The sequence below is a fragment of the Dromiciops gliroides genome, chromosome 4, assembly GCF_019393635.1.
Source record: "Dromiciops gliroides isolate mDroGli1 chromosome 4, mDroGli1.pri, whole genome shotgun sequence".
In the NCBI taxonomy this organism is placed as follows: Eukaryota; Metazoa; Chordata; class Mammalia; order Microbiotheria; family Microbiotheriidae; genus Dromiciops; species Dromiciops gliroides.
Window position 1 is genome coordinate 104380355 of NC_057864.1, and position 22583 is coordinate 104402937.

The window sequence follows — 22583 nt, forward strand, 5'->3', positions numbered from 1 at the left end:
AAGAGAAACTAGCAACTAGGGGGAAGTGGACAGGCCCCAAGATGGATGATCCACATCTACGAAGCACCTGCTACGTGTCGGGCACTGTGCTAAGCGCTGGGGATACAAAGAAAGACGCTACTCCCTGCCCTCGAGGAGATTATAAACTCCTCCAGGTCAGGGACTGTCTTTTGCTTCTTTTTGTATCCCCAACGTTTAGCACAGTGCCTGGCACATAGTAGGCACTCAATACATAGTTATTGGCTGGTTGGTTAGCCTTCGTGTTTACTTCCACATTAGATTGTAAGCTCCTCGGGGTCGGGGACTATCTTTTCTCTCTTTTTGTATCCCCAGTGCTTAGGACGGTGACTGGTACATAGTAGGTGCCTAATAAATACTGATTGATTGATTGATTGATTGATAGTTAACTGACAGTGGAAGGCACAGGGATGGGAGATGGGGATTCGTGAACAAGAACAGCATTAGCTCAGTGTGGCTTGATCGTAGCATGAATGGAGGGAAATAAAAGATTAAGAGGACTGAAGAAATAGGAAGAGGCCGGGTTAGGAAGAGCTTTAAATGCCAAAGGAGGCAATAAAGAAATGGAGGTGGGGATGTGTGCCCTGAGTAGACCTATGCTTGCTGAAAATCCCTTTGGTACTTGTTTGGAGGATCACTTAGAATAGGAAGGGACTTGGGGAAACCAACTAGAAGGCCATTCCAATAGTCCAGGCAGGAGTTGATAAAGGCTATATGTGGTGATGTTATGAAGCTAGAAACAAAAAGACTCCTTAAAAGACTGGGTACGTGATGTTGAGAGTGAGGAGCCCTGAATGACACAAAGGTTGCTGACTTGGGTGACTGGGAGAATGGTGGTGTTCTCAACAGTAACTGGAAAGTTCGGAAGAGATTTAAAACTGGAAAGAACCTCAGATCATTTAGTCCAACCCCGCCCCATTATGTTGTTGTTTGGTCATTTCAGTCGTGTCTGACTCTTTGTGACCCCATCTGGAGTTTTCTTGGCAAAGATGCTGGAGTGGTTTAGCCTTCTTCAAACCCCCTCATTATATAGATGAGGAAACTGAGGTCCAGAGAGAGCAAAGGATTTGTTGAGGGTCAAGGGCTCTCATTTTAAAAGTTCGGGGTGAATGGGCAAAAGGGAAAGAGGAAAAAGGGAGGAGAGGTCACACAATTTAAGACAACTCTAATAGAGACCAGTGTCTGTTGCTGGAAATAAAATTTTATTTACGTGCCCTCTTCGCTGTGTTTTTATCAGTCATTTCTGCACTTTACCCTCAAAGGGCATTTTCCTAGGCAGTGTTTTTTGATGGTGGGTGTAGGGTCATTGCTTGGGATTGAAGCCTGAGGAGAGAGAGGTAGGATGGTGATCACTCTTCAATCGGAATCATCTGTTACCCAGCGTGGGAGGGAAAGCAGTCCGGGCTGTTGCTGGCTTAATGAAGACGGAGAGGCGTTTCTAGCTGTGCACAGTTGCATCTTCCCCCATTAACAGAGGTGACATTCCCACTCACTGCTCATTACCCAGAAAAGATTGGACAGGAATGGGGAGACATATTGATTACACCAGAGCTCTCCAGCTTCTGTCTCCAGTTAGCTTGCTAAGAGTGTCAAAAGCCCCCTCACCTTCTCTGGTTTTGTAAAAGGAAAAGAATATCTCTGGTATCCGAGGTCATCCATTCCATACTCATGCTTTCAGGCCCTAATAGCCTTTGCAGACAGGCTTCAATATTTCCAGGCTGATCAAAATGTAACTGAAGTTACATGGACAAGCCCATGAAATGTTCTCAAAGCCTTTCCAACCTTCCCATTGCTCTGGAAATGATGTATCTAAAGGCAGGGAATGTGTGTGTGGAGGAGGAGACAGAGAGTGAGGAGGGACCATCAGAATGGGCAGTGACCCTCACTCCCAGGTTAGTGTCTGGAATCTTTTCCTTTGATTCAGAAGGAGAGAAAATAGGTATAAGTTGTATAGGTATATGAGATACTTGAGCTCCAGGAAGAAATTCCTGACTCCTAGTGTTATATGATTAAGGCAAGTTGGGGAATTTTCTTCCCTATAAATTTTTCCAAAAAAGACAGAACTCCCCACTCTCAACCACCAAGACATATCTATGTAGATCAAATCAATGTTTAAGCATTTCTGTGCCAAGCACTGTGTTAAACACATAAGACAGTATACAAAGAAAGGCAAAAGACATCCCCTGCTCTCAAGAATCTCATGGTCTAGTTAGGCAGACAACATGCCAACAATTATGGGGGAAAGTATATGTTTGTATGTATGTATGAGTGTGTTTATGTAAAATTGAAGGATTAATGGGACTCAAGATAGGCAGCTTGTAGAATATAGGATTAGAGGTGAGATTTGAAGGAATCTAGGAGGCAGAGATGAGCAGGAAGAGCATTCCAGGCATGGGAAGACAGCTAGTAAATGTGCCTGGTCAAGATGAGGAACATCTTGTTTGAGTTGTCTGAAAATAACCAAACCAAGTCTTTTATATTTGATCATTTTACATTTGAGGTAATGGGAGCCACTGGAGTTTGTGGAATACTGGGGCAGGGGATGACCAAGGGCTCCGCAGTGCTTGTTTCAGCCACCTTCACACCTGTTGGAACAAATTGCTCTCATCCATCTGTTGCACTGAGGAAAGTCTTCATGTGCTTGGGGTAGATATCCCCTTAACTTACCAACAGGTTTCTGACGTGGTTGGACCCATACTTTAGGAAGATCCCATTATCCGAGTAGCAGATGGACTGGGTAAAGAGGCCACTTTGCCTGAAAGCAGAAGAATGAACTTAACTCCAAGGGTACCCCCATTCAATTAGGTGAACCAATAAAGACAAAGCAGAGAGATCTCCAACTCCAAAAGTTTCTGTAGCCTGGAGGAACACACACACACACACACATACCCCACATGTTCACATGCATACATCCATAAGCCCAGGAATACACGTGCAGAGGACAGGCTCACATAGATCCTCCTTATATGCAGGCACATTCCGCCAGCCACTGCCTCTCTGTGACTCCTCCAGCCCTCACGTCTCAGCAGGCGCCCCCGCTGTCGCTCTACTTAATTTTAAACTGGCAGCAGACGGGGCTCCACTTAAAAATAACTATTTTGACAGTTCAGATGTAAATATGTGAGTGGCTGGTGGGGCTGTTTTTCCTTCACATTTCCCCCCACTCACCACCCTTCCCCAGCCCCTTTATGTGCCAAAGCTGAGTTGGTGGGAGAACTTGCCATCTGTAGGGTGCTCCCTTAACCAGAGTTTCAATCAGTTATTCCCCACTTTGTTTCATCCAGTTTCACCAGACGGCCCCTGCTTGGGGAATAGCCAGCCAGGCCCAGTCAGCCTTATTTCATAACTACTTGCCTATTTGAGAAAGGGGCGTATCATGGAGAAATCTTCTCCTAGGACCTGGGTGATGTTTAAGATCCTTTCTAGCTTTAATATTCAACTACGATGGTTCTAAAAGAAGGATACGGGCCTCGACTTGTGACTTCCTTGGTAAAAGGAGCTCTCCAGTGAAGAACCGCCCTGTACCAGCACCTCTGTGACATAGTCTTAGAAAGTTGTCCAGAACAATCTCTTGATTCCACAGTATATTCAGTTCAATTAATCAAGGGTTTATTTACTGCCCAGTACAGGGAAGGCTACAAATACTTTTCCATCTATTATCTGTTCTGATTTGAAAAAAAAAAGATTTTCCACGTTACAAATAGAGAAACCAAGGAAGAGAGGCAATGTGTTAAAGGGAGATCAACCAGCATGCATTTGTTAGTCACCTGCTGCATCCCAGGAAGGAATCCTGGATTGATAGTGAGAAGGACCTGAGATCAAATTTTGGCTGTGATCTATCTATACCATGACCTTGGGCAAATCTCTTTGCCTTTCTAGGTCCAGGGTCTGTGAAATGAGAGTGTGGGACTGGATGTCAGCATTAAGTCTCTTTCAGCTCTTGAACCCATGAGTGTACCTTTCCAGCTCAGAATAGGATAGTGATGGGCCCAAGATTCCAAGGTAAATAACTATGGGAGTTGAGACTGATCTAGAAGGGTCTTTTTCCATTGGAACCTCTTTCCTACCCAGTGTTTCAGAATTTCTCTGTGAATTCCATAAACACCTTTGTCATGCCCTGATGTCTTGGGCCCTGGACCTCTTCAGTTACTGCTAGGAATCAAGCCCCCAGGCCTTAGGCACTGCTGACCACACCCCAGGGAGTCAGCTTTTCCCCAGCTCCCCCTTTCTCATTTTTCCACTTTGGCCCTGGTTTCACTACTTTTTTTTTTTTTAATTAAAAAAAAATTTTTTTTGGTGGGGCAATGAGGGTTAAGTGACTTGTCCAAGGTCACACAGCTAGTAAGTGTCAAGTGTCTGAGGCCAGATTTGAAGTCAGGTCTTCCTGACTCCAGGGCCGGTGCTTTATCCACTGCGCCACTTAGCTGCCTCCCTTCACTACTTTTCTTTCTTTCTTTTTTTTTTCTTTTTTGTTTTTTTTTTTAGTGAGGCAATTGGGGTTAAGTGACTTGCCCAGGGTCACACAGCTAGTAAGTGTTAAGTGTCTGAGGCTGGATTTGAACTCAGGTCCTCCTGACTCCAGGGCCAGTGCTCTATCCACTGCGCCATCTAGCTGCCCCCCCTTCACTACTTTTTAAACTGCTGATTTCTAGACCTTGGCTCCAAAAAACAAGCTTCTTGGATTTTCCTGATCTCACACAGGCAACAAGGTGAATAGAAATCACACTGGGGGCCCTGAATTTAAATCCTGGCTCTGCAATTTACTACCTGCATGACTATACCCCAAGATACTTCATATTTATGGGCGTTGGTTTCCTCATCTGTAAAATGGGAGGTTGGACTAGCTGACCTCTAAGGTCCTTTGTAGTTTAAGTCTTGTGGTCTTGATTCCTGGGTTTATACAAGGGAGGCATCTGATCCTTGATTACTTTTTCTTTTTGAATGATTCAACTCTTTCTTTCTTTTTTTGAGGGGGGGGGCGGGGCAATGAGGGTTAAGTGACTTGCCCAGGGTCACACAGCTAGTAAGTGTCAAGTGTTTAAGGCCAGATTTGAACTCAGGTCCTCCTGAATCTAGGGCCGGATCCACTGCACCACCTAGCTGCCCCTGATTCAACTCATTTTTTGGAGGCAGCATGGCCTTGGAGTCAGGAAGACCTGGGTTTAAAACCTGCCTTTGACACTTACTAGCCATGTGACCAAGGTGGTATTATTTAGCCTCTCTAATCCTCAATTTCTTCATCTGTAATACCCATCTCAAGGATTGTTGTGAGGCTCAAAGGAGATAATATATATAATACATTTTGTGAATTTGAAAGTTCTTTGTAAATGCCAGTTATTGTTATTATTTTTGCTACCTTTCTATTGCCCTCTAACCAGTTTCCTTTTTTCTTTTTTGAGGGGCAATGAGGGTTAAGTGACTTGCCCAGGGTCACACAGCTAATAAGTGTCAAGTGTCTGAGTTCTGGAATTGAACTCAGGTCCTCCTGAATCCAGGGCCAGTGCTTTTACTGTGCCACCTGGCTGCCCCCAGTTTTCACTTTTACTACCCATTTTCTTTCCATATCCAAACAACCTTGGTCTAAAGCAAAGATATTTATTTAAATGGAAAGAGCAAATATCAGTTCAGAAAAGAGCAATTAGAAATGCATATGGAAGATTATATTTAGCTCAGACTGGAGAATACTGACTGAATGGTCAAATTCCTAAGCTACGCTCCTTACTTATAGTTTCCCCAGATTTAACTTACACCCATAGGCCTGCTGGCCTGGAATTCAGCCAGACTCCAGCTCCCTCATAATCCTCAAAAGAGGACGGCAGTCCATGTCCTGAACGTCACTTCCACATGGGCCTTAAGGACTTAGTTTCTTCTGTTTACTTTGACTCACTTTCAATTAGGAATAAGTGCAGCATTTATGTAACCCCTCTAAAGTACACAGGGACATCTTGGTGGTGTAGTGGATAGTGTATTGGCCCTGGAGTCAAGAGGACCCAAGTTCAAATCTGGCCTCAGATGACATTCACTAGTTGTATGACCCTGAGCAAGTCACTTAACCCTGATTGCCAGCAATAAGTAAATAAGTATGTAAGTAAATAAATAAATGAACAAACAAACAGATAAATGAATGAATGAATAAATAAATAAAGTTTATGATACTTTTCCTATTTTATCTCATCTGACTGTGGCATTCTTGACCTGTGAGGAAAGAATGAGAGGGATTATTACTCCTATTTTAAAAACAAGGGGCCTGACCTCAAAGAGGTTAACTGATTTGTCCAGTTTTAAATCAAGTGTGCCTAACTGGACCACTGGATCACAGATTTATAGCCAGAAGGGGCCTTTGAGTTCATCAGGTTCAACCTTTTTATTTTATACCTGAGAAACCTCACAATCAGAGGAGTTAAGTGACCTGCTTAAGGTCATACAGCTAGGGGATGTCTGAGATGTGATGAGCAGCCGGGCTGTCCTGAGTCCAGCCCTAAACCTCTATCCCCTCAGTCACACTGCCTTTCTCATTGGTGAACCATGCTTCATGTCCCATACACACTTCTCCTTATTCAACTGACTAGGTATCTCTCCTTCTTCCTCCCAAAGGGATAGATAAAATAACTACTGCATATATAACACCCTTGATTAATTAGAAAACAGAATGATTCACGACACTCAGTTCACCCCTAAAGTTCACAAAAGACTTCCCTTGCATTGTACTCACCTGTGGCAATATTGATAAGAGGAGCTCAGGAAGGAGGTAGCATTAACTGTGCCCAAGGGTAGATGAGGATAGTTGGGGTGGGAGTATGTACTTCTGTGCTCTTTGATGGTTGGCCTTTGACAACATTTCGAAGACTGAGGTTGTACTGGGTAAACACCATATTGTGGGGTCTCCAGACTTTTGATTGTGCATTCCATCAGTAAAAAAAGTATGCATGCATCTCCAATACTTACTTATTTGTAAATTATATTTATGGAGAGGAATAATGGATATAGAGATAACCTTGACACCCCAAATGTCTTGAATTCAAATTCTACCTCTGATATGTATTGTCTTTGTGACCCTGGCCAAGTCCCTTAACCTTTCACTACTCTAAGGATATAAGTTGCAGAGAATTCTCCATACCAAATAAATTGGAGGACCAGTGACTGTCACTATCCCTAAATATGCATCATCATATTAATACTTGTGGAAATTATTAAATTTACATAATTTTTTCAACAAAAAAAATTAAAGAGGAAATCACATTTGATCCTATGGTTAGTATGAAACCAATATAGTTTATTACTGAAGTGATTCAGGAAAATCATTTTAGTAGCTGTGTGGAAGATAGATTGGAAAAGGGGAGACCTTTCATTATTAGGCAGGGAGACCAATTTGGAGGACAGGTAAAAGGTGATTCAGGTCTGACCTAGGGTGGTACTGTTGTGGGGGGTGGAACAGGAGGTAATTGTGGAAAGTCTGGGGGCAAAGATAATACAGATCACATTCTATCCATGTCTACTCAATCCTATGTGACTCACTCTGTTCCACCCAGATTTAAAAGGAGGGCAGGGGTCTTACTGAAAGGTCTCTCCATCAGAGTCACAATATGATCTGGATGGGTAAGAACCGAGGGTAAAATTTTCCCAGTGGCAGCTGTTGCCATGAGTACCTGACAGCAACTCTGAGCGCACAAGGAAGGAGGCTGGAAACTCACACATCAGAGGGAAGGGGCAGAGTGAAAGAATATTAGAGGAGAAAAGGTAGTCATAGTTGTATTGATTTACTTGAGGAAGGTGGGATGCAACCTATCTTCCTACTTTTTTTTTCACTCTCCTCCTGTCAGGGCTCCCAGTGGGGTTCACTCCTACTTTGTAGGCCATAGATTTAATGGTGAGTGTGTTGGGCTTGAATTCAGGAAGACATGAGTTTGAATTTTACCTCGAGACTAGCTATGTGGCTCTGGGAATTACTAGCCTCTCTGAACTTTGGTTTCCTCATCCATAAAACCAAGATAAAATAGCGCCTACTTCACATGGTTATGAGATAACGTATGTAAAGTATTTTACAAACCTTAAAGTGTTCATGAATGTGAACTAGTTATTATTACTTGTTTGATATATTGCAAAGAATGCTCACTGGGGAGAAAGAAAATTTGGGTTCAAGTGTCAGCTAAGCTCCCGACTGACTGTCTGACCTTGAAACAGTTACCCCATATCTCTAAATTACAGAATGAGATGATTACTAACTACTCCACATGTATTGCAGTATTGTTGTGAGAATCAAATGAGATAATGAATATGAACATTCTTTGTCATTATTAGGCTCTCCACTTCTTTTTCTTCAACCTTTGCCCCTTTCAATTTTCCTGCCCCCCCCCGCTGTTTCTACCATGCCCAGCACTTTTCTATTCCTTCCCTTTTTACTTATCAACATCTATATTCAGGATAAATTGTGATGAGCTCATTTGCATTAAGATGTATATGACTAAAAAAGGTTAAAGTGGTACTCCTGTCAAAGAAATTAAGCTATAATTGTGGGATTTTAGGGTAAGCCAGTTGGATAATAAAAGGATTTGAGCAAGAGAGGCTTACAGGTATCTTTGAAAGTGTATTACCTCTGACACCTCATTACGCTGCTTCGATCAAGGTTGGCCTATATACATAGATGCATGTGTGTATGTATGCACATGTACATATATGGTTTTTGTGGAGGTCCTCATCTGTGATTTTATCTAGGGCACTCCTACTATGTAAATATCCTCAAATAATGCAGATGAAATAAACCACATTTATTTTTTACCTAACCTGTGATTTCATTGCCTGGGTCACCAAGAAGTTCAACAAGTTTCCTGTGGTCAGATAGCCAGTGTGTCTCTGAAGGCAGGTCTTCCTGCCTCTAAAGCAGGTTCCCCATCCCCTATGTCATGTTGCCTCTCAGATCTGTACATATGTCTATACTTAGCCTGTTCTAAGCCAAGCCAGTGAGCATTTATTAAGCTCCAAGGTGAGAGGCACCCTGGATTAGCATAAGGAGCTGGCTTCTGAATTGGGAAGAACTAGATTCAAATCCTCCTCAGATATAGAGTGGCTGGAGGATCCCAGGCACATCACCCCCAAGTCACTTTCAGGCTTCCATTTCCAAACTTCTGGTCCTCTGAGCATTTTCCTCCTCTTCCCCCCAGTCTTGGTTTCTACTCCTGGAACCACCCTGGGTTCTGCTGTCTTGCCTAGAACCAGGTCTCTCCATCACTTCCTGGCCACCATTTCCAGACTGCGTCACCGTTTGCATGCTCTCTCCTACCCTACCTATCTTTCCAGCTTCCCTTTATGTGTTCATGTCTATCTGCTAGAATGTGAGCTGCTTGAGGGCACGGAATGGCTTGCTTACTTGTATTTGTATCGTCATCATTTAGCACAGTCCATTAGGACCCTTACTAAATGCTCTATCTAGGGGTCTCTTCTCTCTGTATGTCCTAGGCAACTCTCTAAAACTGTAAGGTGGAGAAGGGTTGCCAATCTGTACTGATAAAGGAAGTATGAGCTCCATTCCTTGATGAGACCACAAGTTGCTTTAAAAAATGTACTAGGGGGCAGCTAGGTGGTGCAGTGGATAGAGCACCAGCCCTGGATTCAGGAGGACCTGAGTTCAGATCCAACCTCAGACATTTGACACGAGCTGTGTGACTTTGGGCAAGTCACTTAGCCCCAGTTGCCTCACCAAAAAAAAAATGTACTAAGCCCTGGGAACATGAAGACAAAAGCAAAGATCCCCATTTAAGGCAACTCCATTTCTTTCTTAAACTCTTAAATTTTAATCTATAGCTGATGTCTCTAACTCTTCATCCTCTGCCTTCAACCCCGTGGGACCTGGTTTCTATCCTCACCACTCTACAGAAACTTCCCTCTCAAAGGTCATGGATAAGCTCCTAACCAGTGGCTTCATTTCAGTCCTCATCCTTCTTGACCTTTGAAAGTATTGAGGGGGCCTACCTTATAGACGATCTCCTCTCTAGGTTACAGACACACCAGACTCTTTTGCTTCTCCTGCCTCACTAGACATTCTTTCTCTGGTCCTCAACCTCTTCCCCACCCCTTAAGGAGGATATTGCCCAAGATTCTGGCCTTAGCCCACTTCCCTTCCCTTCCCTTCCCTTCCTTGGACATTTTATCACTCTCAGGGTTTCAATTGTAACCTCTATGGTGATGATTCTAGATCTCACCTCTCATACTCCAGACCTGTATCTTTATCTGCCTACAGGACATTTTCTTTTTTTTTTTTTTTTGGTGAGGCAATGGGGGTTAAGTGACTTGCCCAGGGTCACACAGCTAGTAAGTGTCAAGCGTCTGAAGCCAGATTTGAACTCAGGTTCTCCTGACTCCAGGGCCCGTGCTCTATCCACTGCACCACCTAGCTGCCCTGACATTTTCTTTTTTACCTAGAAATACTACCCACTGGTACCTTAAGTGCAACATGTCTAAATCTAAGCCTAATAGTTTTATCCCAGGGCCTCTTTCTCTATTTGTTTTCCCCTGGTGCTCACATTTTAATACCCAGGCTCACTTTCTAAAGTTCATGTTCTCTTTAACTATTCCCCATCCCTCGCCTTTCATATTTAAGCAGATGTTTCTATCTCTATAGTATGTCTTGTACCCATCCCTTCCTTTCTATTCCTACTGCCACCTCCCCCCACCCTACCCCCTGCTAAGCTATGCCTGTAATCTTCTCTCAGTTTTCTTAGCTTTCCTTCCCTCCCTTTCTCCCCTCCTATTCACTCCTTTCTCCTCCCTTCCCCTCCCCTCCTCTCCTCTTCTCTCTCCTCCCTTCCTTCACCACTCCTCTCCCCTTCCCTACTTCCTCCCCTTCTCTCCTCTCCTCTCTCCTCTCCTCTCCTCTCCTCAATCTATCTTTCACCCTGCTGCCAGACTTGTAGCAGTAGGCCTGAGAGTCAGGAAGACCTGGGTTTGAATCCTGCCTCAGACAAGATGTGTATTGGGTGACTGGATTAAGTTAGGTTACCTCTGAGGACCAGGCCAACAAAGGGAGTTGGACTTTATCTCTAAGGTCCCTTCGGACTTTATATATAGGTCTAATTATGTTACCCTCTACTCAAAACCCTACAGTGACTCTGTTCTCTATGTGGTGAAATTCAAATTCTTTAGCCAGGCATTCAAAGGGGGTGGGGGAATGGAAGAAGCATTTATTAAGCACCTACTATGTGCTAAATGATATACAAATATCTCATTTGATCCTCACTGCAACCCAGGGAGAAGTAGGTGCTATTATTATCTTCATTTTACAGCTGAGGAAACTGAGACAGAGATTAAGTGACTTTCTCAGAGGCACAAACTAGTAAGTGTCTGGGGCCAGATTTGCATTAAGGTGGTTGTTTTTTTTTATTCCAGGAACAGCACTCTATCCACTGGGCTACTGGGCTGCCTCCATTTTCCATAATCGAGTACCACCCTTCTCAGTTACCTCTGTCCTTAGCTGCTTATAAACTTAGATCTCCCCTACCTTTAAAACAAACAAACAAACAAAAGCCCTCACTTCACTCTACAATCCTCTCCAGTTTTCATCCTAGGTCTCTCCTCTTTTTCATAAGCAAATTTCTAGAAGGAGCTGTCTACACCTTTTGCCTCTGCTTACTCTCTCTTCTTTCACTAGCTCCTCTACCCTTGCAGTCTGGTTTGTGATGCGCCTGTTCAAGTAAAACTACTCTCCCCCAAATTACCAAGGATCTCTTAAGTGATCGCATTCCTAATATTCAACACTTCCTTAAAAGTACTCTAAGCTCCAACTAAAGTAGACTTCTTCTACTACACATACCACACTTTCTCACTTTCAAACCTTTGCTCACAGCCGATCCCCAAACCCATTAGAGTGGACTCCCTGGAGCCATTTACTACTGTCACTCCTACTCAAATGATAGGTTTGAATAAGTTGGTTTCATGGCCTTGCTCTGAAGTTCAAATGCGACTTTCTCTTGGAAATGTCTTCCCATCCTCCGAGTTGATTGTGACCTCCTCTCCCATCCTCCCTAGGATCTTAAATAGTGCTTTGCTTCTACCTCCCTTAGGCATTCGTTCCATATAATTTTATACTATAGTTTTCCTAGTAACATGCAGCATCCTTCATTTTAAGTCTTCCTCTGATATGTAATTGGGGCATAGAAATAGTTCTGTGTCCTTGGAAGGCTGTGTACCAACTTAGTGAGGGCCCCATCTAATGGACTAGACTAGCTAAATTCAACAATTGGCTGCCAGGTTAACTTATTTAATTTTACAGTTTTGGTCAGTGAAATTCACTAACACATCTACCAAGACATATGGGAGGGTTGGGATCTATGTTAACAGAAGGAATATTCATTCTAATAAAAGAATGGATTGGGGCAGCTAGGTGGTGCAGTGGATAGAGCACCGGCCCTGGAGTCAGGAGGACCTGAGTTCAAATCCAGCCTCAGACACTTGACACTTACTAGCTGTGTGACCCTGGGCAAGTCACTTAACCCCAATTGCCTCACCAAAAAAAAAAAGAAAAGAAAAGAAAAGAAAAAAGAATAGATTAACACAAGTCATATGTCCATGCTAACCTATACACTTATAGATATGAACTCACCAGATTGATCTGTTTCTGGGGCTAGGGATATGGATGGATTGATAGCTGGCCTGTGACAGTAGGCTCATGGGTAGGCTAAGATGAAAAAGAAAAGAAAATATGCCTGCATCGGGCAGACTGTGATGACTGGAGGGGGGAAGGGAGCTATGAAGCCACCAGCTCCAGAGTATTCTTTGCTCAATCTCAACCAAAACTTGCCGATATCTGACATTTTCTTTTTTTTTTTTTTAACATTTGCAGTATTTTCAGTGGGTCTTCATTCCTAGTTTGACTGGTTTCTACCTAGGACTTGCTTGATTTACTGGAATAGTACTTTTTTTTTAAACATTTGCTATATCTGACATTTTCAAATGCTATCATCCTCTTCCTGGGGCAGTGATGGAGGCTGGAGTAGGAGGAGGTGAGGAGGTGTCGATGTGTGTGATTGTGTACCCTGTCTCCTCTCAGAGCCTTTAACGCTGATTGTTGTCAGTTCTTCACCCCATACTCTCCTAAGAAGTTTCCAATTTACTTTCTCTGAATCTCTTTTCAATTAGAAGCATCTTCTCTTTTTTCCCTTTTAACTCTGGGTCTGAGAATCTCCATTTTTGTCCCCTTGTGCTATTCACACTTGAAATAACCTTAGCCTGAAGCTTTTTTTTTTTTAAAAGGAAAATAAAGGATCTTTCATTATTACATGCAAGCACATTCTGTAGTCCTAAGAAACCTTTCTTCCCCAGAGTAAGTCAAGTCCATGCGGCTGTTCTTCTCTGTGAAGAAAGAAAACAGAAAGATTGATTCTCCTCCAATCAAAGAGAAGATGAGGCTCATAGAGGGGAAGGCTCCCAAGGCCCCAGAGAGGGCATGTCTCTTGAAACCTTACTGAGGGCTTCAATTCAACTACCTTTTGAATCATCCCTCCTCCCTCCCTTCCCCAACAGCATTGGCAGTAATTTTGTTCTGCCTGCTGCAGTGGGTCGCCCTGTGTAATAAACATGGGTGCCCCATCCACAATGACACCATAACCCATTTACTGCAAAGGGATATAATAAAGTCCATTTATTACAGCAATTAACAGAGCAGCATTTACAGGCATGTTTTTCAGCAGGAATGAGAAAAGTGCTTACTCCAGGTGCATAGGTTCAGGAAAGGGACAACTTGAGCCAGAAAGAAACCAATTATATGCCAAGTAAATGGGTCCCTGCTACCCCAGGAATATGAATAATCAAGGAGGCAGCTTGGTAGAGGAAGACTTCAGTGCAAGAGACAGCTCAAGTTTGCTACTTTACTGGCTCAGGAACTAGATCTGTCTCCTAGGTTGTGGCTTCATGGAAATGCCAGGATTTTGGATGGTTTGTATAAAAGCATCCTCACCCCAGGTCCATGTGCTAGGTCCAAGAGCTGCTGACCCATATTGGAACAAATAATGAGGGGAATTAGTAGCACCATTGTCTCCCTAAGGGTTCCCTGCCATCCTGGAAGAGGGGTGGGTGAGGGTGAAGAAGGATGAAGTCTAGGAAGGGATGAAGGGGGTGAAGGGGGTGAATGGGGAGAGAAAGAACACCTCCAGAAAACTTTCCCAGTCAGTCTCTCAGGGTCCTAGTTAGGCTTTAGGCCCCTGAGAAGGGAAGGGAGATGGAAGCATGATTATTCTTGTGAAGGAAAGGAATCCATGATTCCATTTCCTAGCCTGAGAAGTGACCACAATCTTAATCTTGTGTGTAAGGAAGCCAGAAGTCCTCTCTGTTAGCTGTTTTTAATTCTGGAGAGCTATCAGAGGTGTTCTCAGGGACAACCCACTTGACCACTAATTATCCAAATTCATTTCTCTCTGTCCTTTCAGGACATGGACGATGTACTCCATAGGGCTGGCAGGGACCTCCCTCAGAATCTGCTTGTTTAACTAGAGGGGAAAAGATCTCTCAGATTTACTGCCCTGAGTAATAACTCTCCCAGGATGACAGCTGTTTTTCTCTGGGGCAACTGCCTGGAGAGAGGATGAGGACGTTTGATCACTTAGGAACTAGGTTCCTAAGACAGACACAAAACCAAAGGCATGGGGACTGAAAACCCTCAGAACTGTGTCCCTGTTGAGAGGAATGCCCAGCTGGGAGGTCACCTGGCAGGCCTTCTGTCCCTCCATTTGTCTCCCCCACCTCAGGTCTCTGAAAGGAGGGACAACATGGAAAGATAAGGGCAGAGGCCAGTCTGGCCTCTCTGGAGCAGAGAGAGTCAGTGCTCCCAGCATCATGAGTAACTGGCTAAAAATAACTGCGTTGCCATGGTGACGGAGGCTGGGAGAGTCCTGAGGATTTCGCCTGGGTCCAGCCATCTCCCTCTGACAACTGTTTCCTCATGCCTCTTCCCCCTTCCACATTAAATCTTATATGGAATATAGAGGGGACTGCCTCAAAAGGGGGAAGAGAGTGGCCAGATATCCCACTGGGAAGGTAGGAAAAAGCTGAAGAGCTAAAGGGTTCTTGCAAAATACAAAAGCTTCCTGAGGGAATAGGAATATTAACATTATCCTTATTCGGAAAGAGAGCATTAGGGCTAATTGGGCTTGCTTATCCCTAGCTAAATCTTCACAGACCTCCCAAGAGCTAGCTAGGGTGAAGTCTCAGACTTCATGCCCTACAATCCCCTCCCCCCCACCTCCTGCCAGTGCCTGGCTGATATCATCAGCCCAGGGCTGCAACTCTACTTCACGGAAGAATCGATCTCCATTCTGTATGTTGCAAAGCTATAGCCCCTAAAATTCAGAGCATGAAAAAACAATTTAGAGGAGAGGACCTAGGAATAGGTAACATCTTCCAATAGATGGGCCAAGACAGGATTCCTTTCAAAAGATCAAAGCCCAAGTCCTGGATCCTTAATGAACAGTGGGTTATTACATTTTTTTTCTTTTTCTTTTCCCAAGATTGGAGAAAAGGGGGTGGTGTTTAAGGAGGCAAAAAGATGACAGCTGTGACTAACCCTTGCTTCATGGCTCAAGAGATTGACTATTTCTTAGATCAATCACACCAAGTTAATTACCTTACATGTGAATTGATACATATTCTGCTGTAAAAATAGCTACATCTACAATGAATACTAAGATCTCATGGACTAGTCCAGCAGAGTTGCACTTAACCCACTTGAGAATACTTTAATGGGCATTTGCAATTTTATAAATTGGGGTGGATTCCATTGTTATAGTGGGAAAAAGCCCTGGAGTTAGAGTCAGAACACCTGCATTCAAATCTTTGCTCTGTCACCTACTACTTGTGTGACCTTGGACAAGTCACTTAACCACTTGAGTCTCAGTTTCTTCAACTGTAAAATGAGAGGGTTAGACTAGATGACTCCAAAGGTCCCTTCCATCTCCTTAAGTCTGTGACATCACTTTTGTGGCAAGTTACTCATTTTCTTCACCTATACATAACTTATATGGTCCAAACCCCCCAAAATCTGAGTTTCTGTGAATTGGGTTTTTGTGAGATTCTCAGAAAACTATCTGACTCATTTTAGTTATACTTTCTCCATGTAAAATGAGGGGTTTGGACTAGATAGTTTCTAAGGTACCATCTTGTTCTAAATCAAATTAGCCTATGAAACAATTCTCTCCAAATTCAGACCACTTTGAACAATCTGATCAGGTTCAATGTCACATTCCTTATCTGGTAAGGGAGGGTGTGAGAATGATTTTCCATATTATAGGTGAGGAAAACCGAGACTCAGAGAGAAATAACTTGCCCAAGGCTACACAGGAGAGTCAGAAGTGGCACTGGCTTAGAAACTCAGGTGTTTTGATTACAAGTCCATTTCATGTTATTTCAATCTCTCTGACTTCTACCCTCTCAACCCTGCCATACTGTAACCCCATCATTGGTATCCCTGAATTCCATGTGCAAAATGCATGTTTAGTCAGTAGAGGGGGCAGGCTCTCAGCTTTCATGTTACCCATTTCAGAAATCAGGGGATAAGTTTGTGCAACCACTTTGGGTAGGGACTCACTAGCAATTACTTAATGACCCTCAATAATTTGCTAGTAGTTTACTCAGATGGGGGCAGAGGAAAAGGACTGAATAATTCTTTTTACTTTTAAGCAATTCCAGTAAAGAGCCTAAAATAGGTGAAAAAATGTGTCTGGAGTGCTGCTGATAATAAGGTGGAGAGGGCAGAGTACCCGTGCATGTGAATGTGTGATATATGAATGTGTGTGTGTGTGTGAGAGAGAGGGGGGGGGAGGGGGAGGGAGGGAGGGAGGGAGGGAGATCTAAACAGGACACAAAAGCTTTCTAGGGGCTTTAACAACATAAAGCTTGGATCTTCCTGGAGACATTCTAGGGACATGAGCACCAGTTCTGTGTGTGCTCATCCCTGCCATGTTTTTAGAGATGCCAACATAATTTCCTCCTCAGAAACCCACCATACCAAAGTGAAAGTAGCACAGAATAGCACTCACTCTGTTTAGAGCACAGGGGATAGGTAGAACTAAACATGGCTAAATCTTTATCTTAGTATTTCAGCTGACTAAATTATTGCATTAAATATTATGTGTGTATATATACATATATAATATATACATATTCTCTCCCCATGCCCACCCTTTACATTCAGAAATCCCTTCCCTGGAAAATTGGAAAAGAAAATACAAGGAAATTCAACCTGAGGCAGAGACTAGGGATCCCAAAAGGTCCCTTTGCCCCTCTGTTCCCTGAGCCAGGACCCTGGACAGCAATCAGATTCTAAGAATTCCAACCACTTCAAAGTCCTAATCACACTCCTGCTGAGAGCAGGGAAGGGGACAGGGAAGGGGAAAAGCATGCAGAGTTGATTCTTTCCCTTTCTTATATATAGGGAAACCAAGGCACAGGGAGACTAAAAGAATCCCCTCAGCTCACACAATGAGTCAGTGGAAGGGAACCTGGGAGGTTTGATTTCCCTTAGATTCCCAACACTTACCAGATAGCCCCCTTGACCCTGACTCTAGACCCAGAATAGATCTAGAACAGAGTAAAAACATTAATATAGAGACCATAACTGCAGGGTGACCTTGACTCAGGGTAGTGATTCAAGCGAGGAAGGGCAAAGCAGTTCCACCTCACTTTCTGGGAATAAGTGAGAGACAGAGCATGGTGGCATGTGGCAAGTTGGCCAGAGATACCACCTCCTGAAAGAACAGGTAGACGAGAAACCTCTGAGGGTGAGAACAGAATAAAATTCCTGTCATCTTCATGGAGCACTTTTGCCTTTGCTTTTCTAATCCTATCTCCTTCAGTTCTCCCAAGGGAATGAGGGCTGTACATTCATCTCCACCATTTTCCTAGTAAAGGATGGAGGATAATGGTCCCCCTATGTTCACTGGAGGGAAACCAGAGCCCAGAGAAGCCACTAAGATGTTTATCTTAGGTGGACATTGCAACCTAAGAGGCTGTGTGTGGCTCATCCTCATTTCAACTTCAGCAGCAATGGCAAGAGCAAGTCCACACTGGCCTTTTAATCTTCCCTTTTATTACTTTCACCCAAGCTCTGAAAAAGGGACAGAGCTGGGAGATGCTTCTCTTCAGGCTTGGCAGCGAAAGAACTATACCACTTTCTATAACTGCCAGCTAGGACTTGGTTCAGAAATAACTATTGACCTTAGGGAACCTCTGCTCTCTGCTTTTAGGACTCTAAAGACTAGCAGTGTATGTAATCTCGAGTCTGCCTTGTGGATAAAATAAGTACCTTTCAACTCTTCTTCTGGCATTCTCCTGAAGTCCAAGGAATCAACAAGATGTGAATTGTGTGTTCTGGGGGTGGGGTAGGGTAATCTACTCATGAAAACTTTCAAAGTTACTACACATCTCTGGTTTCAGGGTGTGTGATGACCTATGGAAAGTTTCATTTTCCTACCTCCCCATTGTTCCCATATTCAGAGCTTCTTTGCCATCTAAGAGTCAGAAGGAACTCTTAAGTTTCTCTTTTAAAATGCTGGTTCTTGCTGTTTTCTTTGGGGAGCAGCCTCTGTTTAAGCTATTTAGGTCTGTGGGAGTGGGGGTGGAAGTGGGGATTGCAAGGCTAGGGCCTGGGTTTGGAGATAGGCAAAGTTTTAGGAGTTACCCCACCCTCACAATCCAAGTATTGCCTCTAAATGTCCCTGAAGAGGGAGTGCTCAGAGCTGGTAAAGGCAGATGATTTAGGATTTGCCTCTACTTACTTCTCTTCCTACTCCCTGTTGTTCAAGAACCTCCACAGGATTGGCCCACCTCCAAGGGATGGGAAGTCATGGCAATGCTTTTGGCAACCTTTGACTGAATTATCCTTTATCTTGGTAAGTGGAGGGTTTTTTTTCCCCTTGGATACCAAGGGCCTGATTTTCATATGGTTTCTGCACTATGTTCTATAGTGAGAAAGAACATTCTTTTAAAAACAAGATCTTTCAATATATTTCTTCCTTTTTCCTTCTTTTTTTCCCTCTCTACTTCTGCTTCCCTCTCTCCCTCCCTTGCTTCCTTCTTTCTTTCCTTTCTTCTTTTCTTTTATTCCCTCTGGCATCTAAAAAGGTATCTCAGGCACAGTGACAAAGTCTATTTGCATACAAAACAATACAAAGAAGGAATTATTTCCTCCTTTGCCTCCTACTTTCTGGGAAAGGAGGACAGATACTAAGCGCCAGGCAAAGGAAGGAAATCAAAAATGACTAGATATTTTGAGGCCCTCCACTCCCCAGATCTCCTCCCAAAGGCACAACATTTAGGCATTTTCCTATGGCTTTGAGAAAAATGGGGAAAGGTAAGCAGGTGAGGTTATGGAGCCAGAGGGGCCCTCAGCCAACCCCTGAAAGATAGTCACTGAGGGGAGAAGGGTTGAGTGGAAAGGCAGGGTTGCTTTAGATCACTCTTCCTGCCCTGGAAGCATGAATGGTGGAAGCAGATGACGGCACTGATTGGCTAAGTTGGAAGAAGAAGCCAAGTTCTCAACAGAAGATGAGGAGAGAAAAAGAACCCAAAGAAATAGTGTCTGCCTTGAAGTTCCTTGATTCCTTTATCCCACCTTTGACTGCTCTAACCTCCAGTGGAGCCTAAAACAGGAGGATCTGGAATAGATTCTTCCAAAAGGAGAATGGAAAAACAGATGCAGGGCCAATCCTTTTCCACTACCCTCCTATCAGCCGTTAGAAACTCCTCTCCAAAATTCTAAGCCCCAATTTCCATCCTGGGTCTTAGAAAAATATTGTTTTTTCCACACTGGTTCCACCAGAGCCCACCAAAGAACACATCCCCTCCTTTCCAACTTCCCCAATCCATATAAGGGACAGTTCCATGTTTCTGATCAAAAGAAGCTGGTTGCCCACCTCCCCACCTTCTTGATTTTGCAATAACTGTCCCAGCCCATGGCTGCATGTTCTTCATTCAATCTGAATGGGTTGCCTTCAATGAACTCTCATTCTCTGGGTAGTGTTCTGTATGTTCTAAAGTCTTGTCTCTCTCTTGATGGTCCGACAGGATTTTCCATGCTTCAGCCGGCTTCATCCTGTCTTTGCCCCACCTCCCCCAAACATGGAGGTTCCTGGGTATGGACCAGAAGATTGGAAGGTACGGAGGAGAGGTGAAAGTGGAGGTAGGAGGGTGGGTTCAAGGTGATACTTAGGTTTTGAATCAGCTTGAATAGAAAAGGACCCTCTAGTTTTGTTTCTGGGTTAAGTATCTACTTCTCCTCAGATCACCTGGGACCATCCCAAACACCCCCATTTTGCATCTGGAAAAATCCCAACATCCATTCAGGGCTAGATGAGATGAGGCACGGGGAGGTAAAGCATGTGGAAGGAATAAACTATATCTTCAACTTCAAGGTCCCAAGCCCCAGGTTGGAGCCTTACATCTGGAATCTGAAAGGGTGTCAGGTGAAGTGGTCTCTCAGGGAGGGACAAATGGATAACCTGACCAGGCAAATGGTACGGTCCCTCTTCCCACTCACACTGCTGTCTCCCGATGCCTGTGAGTATCCTCTTTCTTCCTCTTCATTTTGCAGAAGCCATGGAGTCCACAGAAACAGGCAAAGGTGAACTGGGGCATTCCCTACTCCTGGCTGAGGGCCATTCACTGGAAGAGATCTGTAGGGAAGTAGGGGAAGGAGGAATGGAAGAAGGACAGGAAGACACAATGCAGCTTGGGGTTAATGTTCCTAGAAGCCTCCTGGTTGGGGCACCCCTACCATCCTCAGAGGACAGCTGACTTCAGCTGCTTCTTTCTTGCCTCTCAGACAAAGGGAGGAGTGAGGAAATGCCTCTGAAACCTGAGTCCTCTGGTCTGTGCCCAGGCAGGTACTAACTGCAAAATTGGAGGACTGAGGCCAGCAAATATTAGTTTCCAGTTTGAACCTGATAAATCCATGGTGGCCAAGAAAAAGCACTATATCTCCTTCTCCCAGCTTACCAACACACACACACACACACACACACACACACACCTGTGGTTGGGGAATGGACAAATAAGTGGACAGAAATTTCATTTTGACTTGCAAAGACTTACACTGCGGGGGACTATTCCTGCTTCCTTCTTTTTGCAACTTGGTCTAGTGGATGGTGTTAGACAAGTGAGAAGCCTGTGGTTTGAGTCACTCCCTCCAGTTTTTACTAGTTCTTGTGTGCCCATAGGCAAGTCACAACCCCTAAGCCTTAGTTTCCCTCTCTATAAAATAAGGATAGTAATACTTTTGCTTCTATTGTGAAGAAGGTGTCTCCCAAACCTGAAAGTGTTGCATACTTGGGAATTGTTACTGTTCCTTGGGTGATAAAGACAAAAAAGTTAAATGGTATCCAGGGGCTCAGAAGTGAGTGATAAGCTTGTGCAGACATTGCTAAAACCCTTGGAAGTGAATTTTGTTTTCTTGCCTCCCCTCCTCACCCATTTCAACAGTTCCAGCTAGTAGAAACAGTGTTTGAGGGAATTTCTTCACAAATGCTAGTGAATGCTGCCCTCCTCCCCCTTCTCCTGTTCATTCAGTATAAACCTGAAAGAACATCTGTTCATTCAACACATCTTTGCTGACCACCTACTCTGGGTAAGACCCCATGCTGTGGACTAGACAAAGATGACTAAGACAATGGTCCTTTCCCAACTCCCAGCAGAATGAGAAGTATGACCACATTTAGGTTTGCCTCTGGTTGGGCAAGTATTTCCACCTGGCAGGGTCCTCAACACAAAAAGCTGGAGAATTCTCATGCTTGCCTCAGTCTCAGTGAGGGATAGAGAGTCACCGGAGATTAGCCTGCTCACTTTAGGAGTGTCATTTACTCCCGGACCCAATAAATGGTTCTGTGAACCAGCTTAACAGGACTGCTCCTGTTAATGGTCTGTCTTGGCCATTTTGTGATTCCACTGGTGCACATTTTCCATCCCTCCTTTACCTGAGCCCTGATACAGGAAGAGAGGAATTATATTCCAGCCAAGTTCCACCTACAATGGTCTGCCAGGCTTGGGGCTGTGGTGCTCACAGGAGGGAGCTGCTGTGCATAGGTAGATGGCAGGGAGAATCTTGGAGAATTTTCCTGAGCTGTCTAGCTTACACTTCTTCAGAGGCAATGGAAAAGAAAAACAGTATTTGACATTTATGCAGCAACTCAAAGTTTGCAAAGCACTCTTGATAATAGTAGCTAACATTTATAATAGCACTTTAAGGTTAACAAAGAACTTTGCACAAATGCCACAATAACCCTATGGAGGAGGTGCTATTATTTATCTCCATTTCACAGATGAGGAAACTGAGGTTCAGAGAGTTTAAGTGACTGACAAATCACAGAATCTAGTAAGTTTCTAAAGGGTGGGATTAGAACTCAGGCCTTCCTGACTCCAACTCCAGTGTCCTCTCCACTATACCACTGTCTTCCAGAGATATATTATGGGAAAGAGATCCAGATTTGGAGTCAAATGATATGCCACAATCCCAGATCTGCCATTTGGTATCTATATGACCTTGGATGAGTCACTTAATCTTTTTTGAGAGAGCTGCACTAGATGCTCTCCAT

The 22583-nt window shown here is 43.8% G+C and overlaps 1 long non-coding RNA gene across 1 annotated transcript in view; it reads right to left on the minus strand.

Annotated features, from left to right (window-relative positions):
• Nucleotides 1-1237: 1237 nt before the first annotated feature.
• LOC122725820 overlaps nt 1238-22583 on the minus strand; it is a 41581-nt gene continuing 20235 nt past the window's right edge. Inside the window, exons 2-3 of the long non-coding RNA XR_006352758.1 lie at nt 2686-2773; nt 1238-2603 (exon numbers count right to left, since the gene is read on the minus strand). This is a non-coding gene — a long non-coding RNA (uncharacterized LOC122725820). The remainder of the gene's footprint in view (nt 2604-2685; nt 2774-22583) is intronic.